The sequence below is a fragment of the Saimiri boliviensis genome, chromosome 10 (genome assembly GCF_048565385.1).
Source record: "Saimiri boliviensis isolate mSaiBol1 chromosome 10, mSaiBol1.pri, whole genome shotgun sequence".
Taxonomy (NCBI): Eukaryota; Metazoa; Chordata; class Mammalia; order Primates; family Cebidae; genus Saimiri; species Saimiri boliviensis.
This window is the reverse complement of record NC_133458.1, coordinates 34,644,731-34,662,128: the sequence shown is the minus strand read 5'-3', so window position 1 is coordinate 34,662,128 and position 17,398 is coordinate 34,644,731. Positions and strand designations below refer to the sequence as shown.

The 17,398-nt window shown below is 40.8% G+C and overlaps 1 protein-coding gene across 9 annotated transcripts in view; it reads right to left on the bottom strand.

Annotated features, from left to right (window-relative positions):
* CADPS2 (calcium dependent secretion activator 2) overlaps positions 1-17,398 on the bottom strand; it is a 577,926-nt gene that overhangs the window by 44,060 nt on the left and 516,468 nt on the right. Inside the window, exon 26 of one of the 9 annotated variants that reach the window (XM_074379142.1) lies at positions 9-17,398. This exon is cut by the window's right edge and continues 12,037 nt beyond it. The exons of the other annotated variants lie outside the window; for them this stretch is intronic. The gene's annotated coding sequence lies outside the window, so the exon portion shown is untranslated. Of the gene's footprint in view, positions 1-8 lie in introns of those variants that run through there. 9 annotated transcript variants of the gene reach the window in all.

Sequence of the window (17,398 nt, the reverse complement as noted above, 5' to 3'; positions counted from 1 at the left end):
CTATAATTCAGTTTATAGTGAGTATCTAGAATGTTACTGTGAATACAAACTAATAGCAGAGCAAACAATCGCTGAACAAATTTCTTCCATGGCACAAAAATCCACAATGAATAAACTGACAGCTGAGGTCAGACTAACTTGTGATGTTTACTCTTTCATTCTAAACATGAACTCTACCATCCTTTCCTTTATTATGGCTGGAAATAATACACAATAAAAAAATAATAATGTGTCATTGGAATCTAATCACTATATATATGAGACCATTGAAATCATTCATAAATAACTTTAGGTCCACAAGATTTCTCCTTAAAACATTTTTCAGCTTCAATGTGGATGCTAAGAAACAATGGCAGGCAAGCTTAATCAGATTCCTTTCTATCATATATTACTTTTTATTTTTAACTTTTTCTACATCTACACAGGAGGTTGAATATTAAAGAACAGATAATGAAACAGAGGTGTAACATGTGGGCTCTTATAACTATGACACAATGGCTGACATTAGTTAACAAGCATTTGCCAGGCAGTTCTAATTGGCATATATAAGGATCATCCCTGGTTCCCAAAGTTTACATAACAGTTATGGAGAGAAAACAGATACACACTGCAGGGTACAATGGAAGACAGCACTAGACTCAGAATGTATATCCTGATTGCATCACTGAGGAGAATGCAGGCTCAGTTTGACCACCTTACTTCCCAGCCTTTCACCATCAGTTAAATGGACTAGGGTGAGGTGGAGGACGTAGAATTCAAATTAGTCTCAAAAGTGGTTTACACATCTAAATATTTATATTTCTATGAAATGAAAAAAAAATATGCTATAATACAGTAAAGATGTGAAGCATTTTACTTTATTTGGCATGAAGATCAATGAATGAGAGATCTTAATAAGGACATACTGCCCTACATTTGTCCTCCTTAGAACTAAAATAATATGCACTATCGACAAATTGTAGATTCCCAAAGGGAAAATGTTGACAAGGTTTTTTAAATACAAAAAGGGAAATTAGTGAAGGATGTTTTTTGTTCACATAGCAGCTTCTTCAACAAAGTGATAATAGTTCTAGGGACACAGCTTATTGGTCTCTAGTGACCAGAGAACTTGCTTTGAGTGCATAGCAGATAATCTTTTCTCTATGGCTGATCAATTACTGCAGAATAGTTTATGCAAAAGAAACAAAAACTTCCCTATAGGTTTCTCCGTCACATCATTTGTGACATGATGTAAGAACACAGAAACAAAACCATGCAGACTATGAACTGTAAATGCATTTTTAAAGAATGAGAATAATGTATGCCTGGGTAGCTATCCTAAAGGATACCTAGGGAAAAATAATCCACCCACAAAATTGCAAATTGCTCACATGTAGAAGTCAGTTTAGCACCTTCCTCCTGCCTGTTAGAATTTCTTGCCAATCATGACTGGCTAACTCAACTTGATATGGTTTGCAAGAACCCAGAAGATGAATACTTTAGGGACCAAGACAAGGGAATTCCAAACTTAATGGCCCTCAGTGGAAAATGCCTCATCTCTTGTAACTCAAATCTTGGAGCAAGTGTGTGCTGGGTGATCTCACTTGCCAGGAGGACAGCGGCAATTGCTATGGTTACTAGACAGCCTGAACTGTGGAAGCACTAGCTCAACACCTGGTTCTTGGTGCCTGCTAGTGAGTCTGTGCATATACACATGTGTGTTGCTGAGGAACAAAGCAAGATAGAGGCAGGAAGCCTGTCAATGAATTTATATCTTGTATTCAGTTGCAGCTCTGCCACTGTCTGGCTATGAAATAAATTTCAAGTCATTTTGCTTCTCTTTCTTCATTGTACTTCTCAGTAAAGTGGGAACAGGGCAGCTATCCTGCCCACCTTACAAGAATGGTATGAAGATCAGTAAAGGTAATTTACATGAAAGAACTGTAAAAATGGCAAAATATTAAAGAAATGTAAAAATTAATATTATTCATATGATTAGCAAAATCACTCTCTTTGTCTAAAAACCTGAATACGTTAAGTCACAAGTTAATGGGGGCTGCCTTAGGATTATTTAGTGATAAAGAGGAATGAGTTTGGTCTTTAAGCTAATGGGTCTAATTCAATTAAATCTATGGGGCTTCTATGGAGATAGAATAGAGCTGAGGCTATAAATCAGAAAACCACTGGGATTCTGCCTGTTTCAAGGTTATTTGGCAGACTGCAGAAGGAGGAAGGCTTTCAACACAGCTGGTCTTGCTGCAAAGCCCATGCTCTTTATCTATCACGCTACAGAATTATAAGAAATGATACTATATATGCAATGTGCCCAACGTATAAGTACACAAGGGCTAAGGGGTGGTGTCTCACACTTGTAATCTCAGCATGTTGGGAGACCAAGGTAGGAGAACTGTTTGAGTCTAGGAGTTCAAGACCAGCCTGGGCACCACAGTGAGATCCTATCTCTATAAAAATTTAAAAATTGGCTGGGCATGGTGGCATGTGCCCAGGAGTTAGAGGCTTCACTGAAAAATGATTGTGCCACTGTACTGCAGCCTGGATGACAGAGGAAGACTCTGTCTCAAGTTAAAAAATAGCTCAATAAGTATCATTTTGTTATAATTATTAATGAGTACCTAAGATAGGAAATACAAAAGTACAACAGTCTTAGACCTTTCCCTTTGGGAAATACAAACTAGTGGGAGAGACAGATATGAATACAACTGCACAAGACACAAGGCAGAAGTGTTATGGTCAGTGCAGACAGGTAAGCAGTATAAGTGAAACCAGAGGAGGGAAAGAATGTCTTTGACTACAGGATATGGTGTCAGCTTCATTTATGAGGTGGCACAGGAGCTGAGTTGAAGGATAGCAGAAATGGAGTGGCTAAAATGACTCTCTAGGAAGGTCTCTGGCACATGCATTTAGGGCAGAGGTTTCTCCACTGTGGCATCTGGCAGACTGTCTCTCTCATCTTCTTCAAAGCATGAAGCATCATTGGCTTATATGCAAGTTAGTCCTCGGTATAAACCTATGGTCTGCTGCAATCATGCCACAGCATTCTTTGTCTCCATTTCACAAGTAGTGGAGAGTCTTTCCTGGGTTCCTCCCTATCCCTAAAGGTCCCTGGGGAGGCTCAGTACAGCAGGGAATCTAATTGCTTACATGGCAGTGAGCAGCGACGGCACCTCTGAGATTAACCAGCTGAGTCGTATACAGTTCCTGCAGGAAGGTTTTCTTTGTAAGATTTTTGTTGAGGCACACCTAGTAGAGGATCTACCTTAAAAATCGAACTCTATTATAAACATCAAGATTGAGTAGTAATGATATATCTTCCACCAGGCTTTTAATTGCCTAAAACAGCAAGATTCCAAAGAAACCCAGTTAAATGCTGGGTTTAGTTGCTGCATCTTTAACTGCTTCCTGTGAACTTTGCCTGTACAGCTCAGGGAGTATACAAACACTTATGGGTTTGCCTTGTGCTCTCTGTTCTCCTGAGGGTGTCAGGTTGGAATGAAAAACTATAATCTCTTTGTTTCCCTGCTCTTTATTACTGATGCCATTAACTGGGTTTGTTTGAAAAATATTTAACACCTAAAGTCTGTCTGGGTAATTACTGACTCTGTCTCACGAAGCCCTTGGAAATGACTGGTAGAAAGAAACATGAAGAGTGCTTCAAGGCATGTGCACTTACATTTCTTGTTGATTTTGACAACATATAAAATTCATATGGATGGCATAACCATAAAATCAAAGTGACAGGGAGGATTCCAGTGAGGGTTCAAAACACACAGTTCTTGCTTTTTTTAGCTGTGACACTTCATGAAGTAAACAAGGAATATTTGTATTATTTGCACTGCAAGTTATAAAATCTTCCACAGAAAACACAACCATCCCCAGTATGACTGCTAAGGAAAAACTAAGTGTTTTCTGTGGGGGAGAATGGGATGAGGGGTATTCATTAGCTGTTTAGTTTTTGTTTATTAAGATCAGGACTAACTAGTATAGTTAAATATCTGGGAGGGATCCAAGATGGCCAATTAGGGGCAGCTCAGGATTGCAGCTCCCAGTGAAAGTGCAGAGGGTGAGTGGACACCGCATATCCAGAAGGATTTTTATTGCCCACAGACCAGGAGATTCCCAAGCAGAGGAGCCCCACAGGTCGCCAGCACAGCTGGTTTGGCCGCCGTGGCTGTTTTGGCTCACGCAGCTGTTTTGAGGGCGCCCTGGTGTGGCAGTTCTCTGTACAAAATACACGGGATTGGGCCCGTTTTAGTTGGTATTTGGAGCTCTGGGAAGGCAGAGTCGCCCATTCATCTGATTGAAAAGGGGACTGAAACAGGGAGCCAGGCCAGGAGATTCCCGAGCAAAAAAGCACCACGAATCTCAGTGCTGCTGTTTCAGCCAGTGCAGTGGGTTGCCAGACGGGAAATCACACAGATCCTGGTGCCTTTTTAACAGGCAATTGGAACACCTGGGAGAGAGCTGACCATTCAACTAAAAAAAAGGCTCTGAGGCAGGGAGCCAGGTGATCAGGCTCGGCTAGTCCCACACCCACAAAAAAACAGCAATTGGAAATGCTCTGGATTGAGAGTTTCACAGCAAGCACAGCTGAACCTGGGAAGGTCCAGCTCTGTGGGGGAGGGGTGTCCACCATTACCAAGGCACTCCACCACTACGGAGGTAGTCCGCCATTGCAGAGGCAGCCCGCCATTGCCGAGGCAACCTGCCATTACAGAGGTGCACTGCCATTGCCAAGGCAGTTCTAACTACACCCGTATAAACAGGACTGCAGGGAAGTTCCCACAGCAGCTGGGTGGAGCCCACAGCAGCTCAGCAAAGCCTCTGCAGGCAGACAGTAACTAGGATGCCTCCTCGCTGGGCAGGGCAGCCCTGAAAAAAGGCAGCAGCACAACGGAAACTCATAAATAAAGCCCTAACTCCCCGGGACAGAGCACCTGGGAAAAAAAAAAAAGTGGTTTATGAGTTCTGCTGCAGCAGACTTAAATGTACCTGCTCGGCAGCTCTAAATGAGCAATGGAGCTCACAGCTAAGCACTTGAGTTCCTATAAAGGACACACTGTCTCCTGAAGCAGCTCCCTGACCCCCATATATCCAGAGTCACCTCATAAAGGAGAGCTCAGATAGACAGTTGGCAGGTATCCTTCTGGGACAAAGATAGCAGAAGAAGAAACTGGCAGCAACCCTTACTGTTCTGCAGCCACTGCAGGTGATCCCCAGGTAAGCAGGGCCTGGAGTGGACCTCACCAGTCCTACAGCAAAGGCGCCAGACTGTTAGAAGGAAAACTAAGAAATAGAAGGAAATAACTTCACCATCAACAAACTGGATGTCCACTCAGAGATCCATTCTGAAAGTCGACAACTACAAAGACAACAGGTGGATAAACCCACAAAGATGGGAAGAAACCAGCACAAACAGGATGAAAATACCTGAAACCAGAATGCCTCTCCTCCTACAAGGATTCACAACTCCTCACCAGCAAGGGAACAAGGCTGGATGGAGAATGAGTGTGATGAATTGACAGAATCAGGCTTCAGAAGGTGGGTAATAAGAAACTTCTGTAAGGTAAAAGAACATGTTCTAATCCAATGCAAAGAAACTAAGAATGTTGAAACAAGATTTGATGAAATGCTAATGAGAATAGACAACTTAGAGAGGCATATAAGTGAATTGATGGAGCTGAAAAACACAACACAAGAACTTCACGAAGCATACACAAGTTTCAACAGCCGAACTGACCAAGCAGAAGAAAGGATATCAGAGGTCGAAGATCAACTCAATGAAATGAGAAGGCAAGATTAAAGAAAAAAGGGTAAAAAGGAATGAACGAAGTCTCCAAGAAATATGGGACTATGTGAAAAGACCTAATCTACGTTTGATAGGTGTACCTGAATGTGACGGAGAGAATCAATCCAACCTGGAAAATACTCTTCAGGATATTATACAGGAAAACTTCCCCAACCTAGCAAGGCAGGCCAATATTAAAGTTCAGGAAATACAGAGAACACCATAAAGATATTCCTCAAGAAGAGCAATCCCAAGGCACATAATCATCAGATTCACCAGGGTTGAAATGAAGGAGAAAATGCTAAGGGCAGCGACAGAAAAAGGTCAGGTTACCCATAAAGGGAAGCCCATCAGACTCACAGCAGATCTCTCAGCAGAAACCCTACAAGCCAGAAGAGAGTGGGGGCCAATATTCAACATCCTTAAAGAAAAGAACTTTTAACCAAGAATTTCATATCTAGCCAAACTAAGCTTCGTAAGTAAAGAAAAAATAAAATCCTTTGCGAACAAGCAAGTACTCAGAGATTTCATCACCACCAGGCTTGCTTTACAAGAGCTCCTGAATGAGGCATAGAAAGAAACAACCAGTACCAGCCACTCCAAAAACATACCAAATGGTAAAGGGCATCAACACAATAAAGAAACTGCATCAACTAACAGGCAAAAGAGCCAGCTAGCATCAAAATGGCAGTATCAAATTCACACATAACAATATTAACCCTAAATGTAAATGGACTAAATGCCCCCATCAAAAGACACAGACTGGTAAATTCGATAAAAAGCCAAAACCCATCGGTGTGCTGTATCCAGGAAACCAATCTCACATGCAAGGATACACAAAGCCTCAAAATAAAGGGAAAGGAGATGATTTACCATGCAAATGGAGAGAGAGAGAGAGAAAAAAAAAGGAGTTGCAATTCTCATCTCTGATAAAATAGACTTTAAACTGACAAAGATCAAAAGAGACAAAGAAGGATATTACATAATGGTAAAAAGATCAATGCAACAAGAAGAGCTAACGATCCTAAATATATATGCACCCAATACAGGAGCACCCAGACACATAAGGCAAGTTCTTAATGACTTACAAAGAGACTTAGACTCCCACACAATAATAGTGGGAGACTTTAACACTCCATTGTCAATATTAGACAGATTAACAAGACAGAAAATTAACAAGGATATCCAGGACTTGAACTCAGACCTGGATCAGGCAAACCTAATAGACATTTACAGAATTCCCCACCCCAAATCCACAGAATCCACATTCTTCTCCGCACTACATCACACCTACTCTAAAATTGACCACATAATTGGAAGTAAATCACTCCTCAGCAAATGCAAAAGAACGGAAATCATAACAAACATTCTCTCAGACAACAGTGCAATCAAGTTAGAACTCAGAATTCAGAAACTAACTCAGAACCACAGAGCTTCATGGAAACTGAACAACTTGCTCTTGAATGTTGACTGGATCAACAATGAAATGAAGGCAGAAATAAAGATGTTCTTTGAAACCATCGAGAACGAAGACACAACATACCAGAATCTCTGGGACACATTTAAAGCAGTCTCGAGAGGAAAATATATAGCAATAAATGCCCACATGAGAAGCAAGGAGAGATCTAAAATTGACACCCTATCATCAAAATTGAAAGAGCTAGAGGAGTAAGATCAAAGAAACTCAAAACCTAGCAGAAGACAAGAAATAACTAAGATCAGAGCAGAACTAAAGGAGATAGAGACACAAAAAACCCTTCAAAAAATCCATAAACCCAGGAGCTGGTTTTTCGAAAAAATCAACAAAATAAACAGACCACTAGCTAGATTAATAAAAAAGAAAAGAGAGAATAATCAAATACATGCAATAAAAAATGATAAAGGGGATATCACCACAGATTCCATAGAAATTCAAACCATCATCAGAGATTATTACAAACAAATCTATGCACATAAACTAGTAAACCTGGAAGAAATGGATAAACTCCTGGACACTTGCAACCTCCCAAGCCTAAACAAGGAAGAAGTCAAAACCCTGAATAGACCAATAACAAGGTCTGAAGTTGAGGCAGCAATTAAGAGCTGACCACCCAAAAGAAGCCCAGGTCCAGATGGGTTCACAGCCAAATTCTACCAGACATACAAAGAGGAGCTGATACCATTCCTTCTGAAACTATTCCAAATAATCCAAAAAGAGGGAATCCTTCCCAAATCATTTTTTGAGACCAACATCATCTTGATACCAAAACCTGGCAGAGAATCAGCAAGAAAAGAAAACCTCAGGTCAATATCCATGATGAACATAGATGCAAAAATCTTCAATAAAATACTGGCAAGCTGATTGCAACAGCACATCAAAAAGCTTATCCACGATGATCAAGCAGGATTCATCCCGGGAATGCAAGGCTAGTTCAACATACACAAGTCTATAAATGTAATTCATCACATAAACAGAACCAAAGACAAAAAACACATGATTATCTCAATTGGTGCAGAGAAGGCCTTTGACAAAATTCAACAGTCCTTTATGCTAAAAACTCTCAATAAACTAGGTATTGATGGAATGTATCTCAAAACAATAAAAGCTATTTACAACCAACCAACAGCCAATATCATACTGAATGGGCAAAAACTGGAAGCATTCCCTTTGAAATCTGGCACTAGACAAGGATGCCCTCTCTCACCACTCCTATTCAACATAGTATTGGAAGTTCTAGCCAGAGTTATAAGGCAAGAAAAAGAAATAAAGGGTATTCAGATAGGAAAGGAGGCAGTCAAATTGTCTCTGTTTGCAGATGACATGATTGTATATCTAGAAGACCCCATCATCTCACCCCAAAATCTCCTGAAACTGATAAGCAACTTCAGCAAAGTCTCAGGATACAAAATCAATGTGCAAAAATCACGAGCATTCCTATACACCAATAACAGACTTAAAGAGAGCCAAATCAAGAATGAACTGTCATTCACAATTGCTACAAAGAGAATAAAATACCTAGGAATACAACAAACATGGAATGTAAAGGACCTCTTCAAGGAGAACTACAAAGCACTGCTCAATGAAGTAAGAGAGGACACAAACAGATGGAGAAACATTCCATGTTCATGGTTAGGAAGAATCAATATCGTGAAAATGACCATACTGCCCAAAGTAATTTACAGAATCAGTGCTATCCCCATCAAGCTACCAATGACCTTCTTCACAGAACTGGAAAAAAAAAAAAAAACACCTTAAAGTTCCTATAAGACCAAAAGAGAGCCCTCACAGCCAAGCCAATTTGAAGCAAAAAGAACTAAGCAGGAAGCGTCACACTACCGGACTTCAAACTATATTACAAGGCTACAGTAATCAAAACAGCATTGTACTGGTACCAAAACAGAGATATAGACCAATGGAGGAAACACAACCTATCTACAACCATCCGATCTTTGACAAAAATGACAAAAACAAGCAATGGGGAAAGAATTCCCTGTTTAATAAATGGTGTTGAGAAATCTGGCTAGCCATGTGCAGAAAGCAGAAACTGGACCCCTTCCTGACACCTTACACTAAAATTAACTCCAGATATATTAAAAGCTTAAACATAAGACCTAACACCATAAAAACGATAGAAGAAAACCTAGGCAAAACCATTTAGGACATAGGGGTAGGCAAGTACTTCATGACCAAAACACCAAAAGCATTGGCAACAAAAGCCAAAATAGACAAACAGGACGTAAGCAAACTCCACAGCTTCTGCACAGCAAAAGAAACAGTCATTAGAGTGAATCGGCAACCAACAGAATGGGAAAAGATTTTTGCAGTCTACCCATCTGACAAGGGGCTGATATCCAGAATTTACAAAGAACTAAAGCAGATCTACAAGAAAAAAACAAGCCCATTCAAAAGTGGGTGAAGGATATGAGGCCAACAACATATGAAAAAATGCTCATCATCACTGGTCATTAGAGAAATGCAAATCAAAACTACATTGAGATACCATCTCACGCCAGTTAGAATGGTGATCATTAAAAAATCTGGAGGCAACAGATGCTGGAGAGGATGTGGAGAAACAGGAACACTTTTACACTGTTGGTGGGAGTGTAAATCAGTTCAACCATTGTGGAAGACAGTGTGGCAATTCCTCAAGGACCCAGAAATAGAAATTTCATTTGATCCAGCGATCCCATTACTGGGTATATATCCAAAGGATTATAAATGGTTCTACTACAAGGACACATACACACAAATGTTCATTGCAGCACAGTTTTCAATAGCAAAGACCTGGAACCAACCCAAATGCCCATCGATAATAGACTGGATAGGGAAAATGTGGCACATATACACCATGGAATATTATGCAGCCATCAAAAACAATGAGTTCGTGTCCACTGTAGGGACATGGATGAACCTGGAAATCATCATTCTCAGCAAACTGACACAAGAACAGAAAATCAAACACTGCATGTTCTCACTCATAGGCGGGTGTTGAACAATGAGAACACATGGACACAGGGAGGGGAGCATCACACACTGGGGTCTGTTGGGGGGAAATAGGAGAGGGACAGTGAGGGATGAGACAGCATGGGGAGAAATGCCCGATATAGATGAAGGGGAGGAAGGCAGCAAATCACACTGGCATGTGTGTGTTCCTATGCAACAAACTTCCATGTTCTTCACATGTACCCCCAAACCTAAAATGCAATTAAAAAAATCTGCTCATGTACCCCCCTGAATCTATATTAAAAAAAACTTTTTAAAATTAAAAATAATCATGTTTTGATAACATATTCAAAAAAAAGTGAAGATAGAACCAGAATGTCATGAACTAGGAGAAAATAAGTTATCTTCCCCAAATCAGAATGTTAATATATCATAATATAAAAATATGATACAATTTTCTCTTTCCCATCCTCTTTCTGTGAATCCAGCTGTGAAACTTTTTTGAAGCTTTGTTCCAACAGACTCCTAAAAGGTTTTACCAGAATCCTACACATCTATAGGAGAGAGAGTGTTTGACAGCATGTATTTATTCATAACGTATGTTGTTCTGCAAAGTATCTAGTACAACTCCTAAAACAGCACACCTAGATCAGATGTTGGTGAGTTTACCACACTGTGTTCTTACACTGTTCCTTTTCTTCTTGCCCGCATAAATAAAGTGGACTATTTTACTTGCATTCTCTCTTTGCTAAAGGCTCTTAATATTGTATGGTATTCCTTCTGGGCACATACTTGGGTTTGAACAGGTGCCTTCTGAATATATGGCCTTGATCCAAACAAATTGAATAAATTTAATGAAATTAACTTCATCAGGCTAATAGGAAATTTTAATTACATAATCTAGGCAGTCAGATCAGATTTGTCTTCTATCTAACCTACTTTTAAGAGAAATTTAGGGAAAATATTCTAAGTTACCAGAAAGAGCCAGAAAGAGAAAGAGATAGAGAGAGACAGAGAGAGAGAGAGAGACAGAGAGAGAGAGAGAGAGTGTGTATGTATATACACCCATATATCTGTATCAATATAGTTGAGGGAAAAAGTATATATTCTTTCCTAAATCATTTTTTGGCAATAATTGAGAATCTAGGAAGTTGGGCATTATAGAAATTATCTCTTAATTCATACCCAGAATTGATCGAGGCCCTCTTCAGGAGTGCTTTCTGAGAGTTGTCATTTTTTTCACTTTTTTTTTTTTTTTTTTTTGAGACGGAGTTTCACTCTTGTTACCCAGGCTGGAGTGCAATGGCGCGATCTCGGATCACTGCAACCTCCACCTCCTGGGTTCAGGCAATTCTCCTGCCTCAACCTCCTCAGTAGCTGGGATTACAGGCATGCGCCACCATGCCCAGCTAATTTTTGTATTTTTTTTAGTAGAGACGGGGTTTCACCATATTGACCAGGATGGTCTCGATCTCTCGACCTCGTGATCCACCCGCCTCGGCCTCCCAAAGTGCTGAGATTACAGGCTTGAGCCACCGCGCCCGGCCTTTTTTCACGCTTGGCTCTGTTAACCATATTCTTACTCTCAGCCCTCCCCCAGTTTTTCTTTGGCCTTTTTTTTTTTTTTTTTTTTTTGAGACAGTCAACCTTCATTACCCAGGCAGGAGTGCAATCATGTGATCTCAGCTCACTGCAACTTCTGCCTCCTGGGTTCAAATGATTCTCCTGCCTCAGCCTCGCGAGTAACTAGGATTATAAGTGTGCTCCACCGCTCCCAACTAATTTTTTTTTTTTTTTTTGGCTTAAAACAACAAATGTTTATTATGGTATAGTTCTGTAGTTCAGAAGTACAACAAAGGCTTCACTGGGCTAACACTGAAGTGTCAATAGGGTTGAGTTCCTTTCTGGAGGCTCTAGGGCAGAATTTGTTTTCTGGACTTTTCTAATTTCTTGCCTGCATTTCATGGTTCATGGTCTCTGTCCTCCATCTTCAACATAGCATGTCTCTAACCCTGCTTTTGCCATCTGATCTTTTCTTTTTCTTCTTCTTTTTTTTTTTTTTTTTGAGACAGTCTCACTCTGTTGCCCAGGCTGGAGTGTAGTGGAGTGATTTCAGCTTACATCAGCCTCTGCCTCCCAGGTTCAAGTGACTCTTCTGCCTCAGCCTCACAGGTAACTGGGACTACAGGCACATGCCACCACGCCCAGCCAATTTTTGTACTTTTAGTAGAGATGGGGTTTCACCATATTGGCCAGGCTGGTCTTGAACTCTTGGCCTCATGATCTACCTGCTTCGGCCTCCCAAAGTGCAGGGATTACAGGTGTGAGCCACTGCACCTGGTGCATCTCATCCTTTTCTCCGGCTCTTTACTTTTGCCACCTCTTTCCCCTTTTAAAGACCTTGTGATTACATTGGGCCCACCTGAATAATTCAGTTATCTTACAGGGTTTCACCATGTTGGCTAGGCTGGTCTCCAACTCCTGACTTCAAGTGATCTGCCCACCTCGGCCTCCCAAAGTACTGGGATTACAGGTGTGAGCCACTGCACCCAGCCTTGGCATCTTCATCACTATATATAATGTGTCCCATTTTCATCTATCTTAGAGTTACCCCACATGGCTACTCTAATTAGCTGGACTCTACAAGCTGGTCCCACAGAATGCATACCTGCGTGGAGGGACCTGCAGGCTGGCTGGAACAACCCAGATATTATAGAGACACAAGAGGGCTGGAGGGTGAAGCTGCCACTTTTCCCCTCCCTGGTCTTGTTGATTCTGCATGGTGTTGTGGAGAGATCATAGGGTTAGGGACCACAGGGGCCAAATCCTGGCTCTGCTGACATCTATTATATGGCCTTGGGCCTCTGTTTCTTCATCCATGAATGGGGAGACTGGACTGGTGACTAGCCTGGCCTTGAAAGGTGAGGCCACTGAGGAACAACCCCAGGGCTCCCTTCCCTTCTTAATCAGACTGATATTAACACTTTACTTTGACTGGTGTTACATTTTGCAGTGCTAAGATATATTTGAGACATTAATATATTTTATAAACATTTTTAAAGCATATAAAAATATCTCTTAAAAACTTTATTAAAAAGTTTGAAAAGTCCCTAGTAGATGACCTCAGGACTCTTCTAACCCCAGCATTCCATGTGCTATGAGTTTCTAGAACCTGGAGACAACAGATGCAGGCTACCAGCCAACTCCCTGCAAATATGTGCATAGGACTTTTGTTCTAGACTGAGAAAAGGCTGTTAGTTTTTAAAAAACCAATACACCCACTTTTTTGATCAGGAAAATGATTCATGTGAGGAGACCCAGCTGGTAACATGAGGAAATGGGACCAGAACCCAGTTTTTCTGATGATCCCCCACTTCGGTTGGTTTAATTTTAACATAAAGTGGCAATAAATATGACATTTCTTGTACCCTTTCCTTGGTAAGATTTAATGCTCCCATTTTTTTTTTCCCCTTGGTAAAAATTATTGAAGGTTTTTCTGGCTAAAATAATTTTTGTTTTTTTTCCCCTTTCTTTTAAGGTTACCTTCCCTTTTTTCCATAGGTGTTCCAGTTACAGTACCTTGGCCTGAGAACAGTTGTTGCTGATACAGTATCATTTTCAATTGCTGAAATCTTATAATCACACCAGTATTTTTACCCTATATCCCTCCTCTGAGCTCCAGACCCAAATAGCCAAATGTCTTCCTTGACATCTCCTCCCTCAGATGTCTCAAAAGCAGCTCAATCTTAACATGTCCAATACTGACATTACGGTCTTTCTCTCCAAATCTATTTCTCTTCAGGACACCCTGAATCTAGAAATGATACTAACATTCAGGTGATAAGCCTAAGAGTACTCCTTACTATTTCCCTTTCTCTCCATTGTACATCTTAAAATGTTTTTGGATTAGTTCACCAAAGACCAAGTAACAGCTTCTAGACTACCCCCTCTCCAATCTGTTTCCTACAGGCAGTCAGATGAATCTTCTTATAATGCAAATCTGATTAATTCCCTACCCACACTCTCCAACCTTTCAGTGACTTCCCACTGCTCTTGGGATAAATACTTTAAGCTCCTTAGTACTTCCTACAAGCTTCTGCTCACTTCTGCAGCCTTGTCTTGCTCCAGGCCCTGGTGTCTGCAGTTTCTCTTAAATGGTCCTTTTCTCTCTCTTATCCGGGTTAACTCTTTCATTCTTAGGAACTCAGCTCAAGCTTCACTTGTTTGGGAAAAATTTTCCTGTCCTCCCTGACTAAATGAGTCACTCTGTCACAGCTTATCCTACCTGACACATTTGTGTGGGTTGCATTTTATGCTTGTTGTGTGACTCCTCCAAGGGTTAGCAAGCTCCTTGAGGGCAGGGACCTCTTTTGTTTTGCTTATTGCTGCATACCTGGCATTGAGCACACTTCCTGGCACAAAGCTGCATCCTGAAACTCTGTGCTGTCTCTTGGCTGAGAATTGCAATATTTTAAAAAAATGAATATTGCCCTTTTTCATTAGGGGCAGAGTCACAGTATATTATGTAATTTTATGTAAAATACTTTATGTTCTAGATTAGACAACAGAATTGGAGTATTGATGCCAGAGCACATTTCTTCAGCATTTCCAGATTTACTTTCATCTTTTCTTAATGTCACTTATTCAGCAAATACTCATTGGGTTATATGACAAGCATGTAGAAAGAATAACAGATAAAGAGGATTCAGAGACACATGAAACCACGAAAAAATGACAGAGACAGTGGACACAGAAGGCACTGGGTGAGGAGAGGGCTAAATTTGCTTAGGAGGGTGAGATGTGTTCTATTTCTAGAGCAAACCAAGACTTTTTTAGTTGAATCATAGGAAGAAAGAAAAAAAAAAGGGCTCTTCATGTAGGGGGCAGAATGTGAAAAGGCACAGTGTTCTGAAAAACTGTGAAACCAATAGAACTCTGGAATGGCTACAGTTTAAGATGTGGAGGAGAGTGCTGCAGGGATAAGAGTAATTATACTGCGAAGGGACTTGTAGGTAATGCTAAAAAGTTTTTCTTGTGGGTCAGCTTTTCACAAACTATATTCTAAGGAATATTAATTCCTGCAAGATATTATTAGGAATTCTGGAATAAAGGGCCCCAGGACAGGTTACGTGTAAAATTACTGCACACTCAAACACTACCTCATCCTGAATTTCAAGGAATACAGTGTTCTCCAGATGGCTTAGCAACTCTTCTCATGTGACATCAACAAAACTGGAGTACAAGATTCCCTGAGACCCAGTTTAGGAATTGAGGGCACAGGGAGTAAGGACTGCCTACAATATATGAAGCATTGGCAGGAAATGATCAAATCTGTATTTTGGAAAGATGCTCTGGCTTCGGGGTTGTCTTAGTCTGTTCTCACACTGCTATGAAGAAACACTGGAGACTGGGTAATTTATAATGACAAGACGTTTGATTGACTCACAGTTCTGCATTGCTGGGAAGGCCTCAGGAAACTTACAACCATGGCAGAACACAAAGGAAAAGCAGGCTTCTTCTTCCCAGGCCATCAGGATGGAATGAGTGCAAGTAGGGGAACTGCCAGATGCTTATAAAATCATCAGATCCTTTTTTTTTTTTTTTTTTTTTTGAGACGGAGTTTCGCTCTTGTTACCCAGGCTGGAGTGCAATGGTGCGATCTCGGCTCACCGCAACCTCCGCCTCCTGGGTTCAGGCAATTCTCCTGCCTCAGCCTCCTGAGTAGCTGGGATTACAGGCACGCGCCACCATGCCCAGCTAATTTTTTTGTATTTTTAGTAGAGACGGGGTTTCACCATGTTGACCAGGATGGTTTCGATCTCTTGACCTCGTGATCCACCCGCCTCGGCCTCCCAAAGTGCTGGGATTATAGGCTTGAGCCACCGCGCCCGGCCTAATCATCAGATCTTATGAGACTCACTATCATGAGAATAGGATGGGGAAAACCACCCCCATGATACAATTACGTCCACCTGCTCCACCCTTGACACATGGGGATTTATGGAGATTATAATTCAAGATGAGATTTTGGGTGGAAACAGAGCCAACCCATGTAAGGGTGAAGTGGGGCACCATGGTGGAGATCAGTGAGGCAAGAATTTAAATGGGGAACTGATGAGGGCCTGGAAGATTGTAGTAGTACCAGTGAGAATGGAATGAGGCAGAAAAGGGAGTTTTAGGAGACTGACTCAAGGTCCTGATGTCCTCTTGTGTGAAGTGCTTGAGCAGATTCTAGAAAGACAGGGATGAGATTTTACAATGGGGTGATTAGTACTGCCAATGGAGACGGCAAATGCAAAACAAGAGGCACTTTTGGTGGGGTGGAGGTGATGTGGATATTTTTAGACACTGACCTTGTAGAGATGTACAGAAAGCCACTGGAAATACACGGTTCTAGGTGATAAAAAATGAGAGGAACAATAATAACAACATCAACTAATACTTACATTGTGTTGGCCACTGTTTTAAGACTGTCTGTATTAACTTACTATTCACTATTATTACTATTCACTTACTATTCATATAATAAATGCTACTATTATATTACTCGTACTTTATAGGTGAGGAAACTGAGCCATAGAAAGCTTGTTTCAGTAACTTGACTAAGGTCAGACAGCTAGTAGGGGAGTTGAAATCTGAACCCAGGTCTGAAGTTGGGCTTCTAACTTTGATTATGCACTGCCTTTTCACATCCAGAGCTGAAAACCACAAGCATAGAGTCAAAGCCCAAAGTGTGAAAGTCACAGAAATTTGTAGAAAAGGTTCAGAAAAGGACCAATGATGGTTGCCCAAGGAGTAACAGTATTTAGTTGCCAATGGAGAGAGAAGGGCATAGAGATGGAAGGCCAAGATCTTTTCTAGGCACATAAAATGTGTGCATAGGAGGCAGGGACACCACTGTTGACTACTGTGTGTGACTGAGAACCTGGGCTCATTCTCATGTTATTTGTAAAAGCATGTGAGGTAAGAAGAGGATATAAAGGTAGGCATTAAGAGGAGAGGTAAAAAGAAGAAAGTGTGGCTTTTTAGTTATCCAGATGTATCAAATATATTTATTAATATGCACAGAAAATTAAAATATGGGAAGAAATATTTGGGATACAAGAAATTCACTGTTCTTTTCATCGACTTTAATTATTATGACATAAATGTCTATGACATGACTCTTAGAATTTGACAGGTAGAAACAC